Raw genomic sequence first — 274 nt, 5'->3', positions numbered from 1 at the left:
CGAAACATCACATACAAATTCATGTTTTTGTCTATTTTCGCTGCGCTCTTGAGTAGGAATTGTTGTCTAGATTGCGTTTACCTGCCTATTGATACCCGCCAACTCCGCGCAGCTCAAGAACGACGGCAACTGTAAATTATCCGAGATCCCTGCATTTCCATGATTGCCGTTGGCCATCGGATATGTTTCTTGTATCACCACTACCTAATAGGTTAGAGTTGTCACCACCAGATAGGCTAGCGTCGCTGCCGCCAGACTACCGAAGAAAGCTCCC

Source organism: Phytophthora parasitica (assembly GCF_000247585.1).
Source record: "Phytophthora parasitica INRA-310 unplaced genomic scaffold supercont2.2, whole genome shotgun sequence".
Lineage (NCBI taxonomy): Eukaryota > Oomycota > Peronosporomycetes > Peronosporales > Peronosporaceae > Phytophthora > Phytophthora nicotianae.
The sequence above is the reverse complement of the archived record's forward strand: the minus strand, read 5'-3'. Positions refer to the sequence as shown.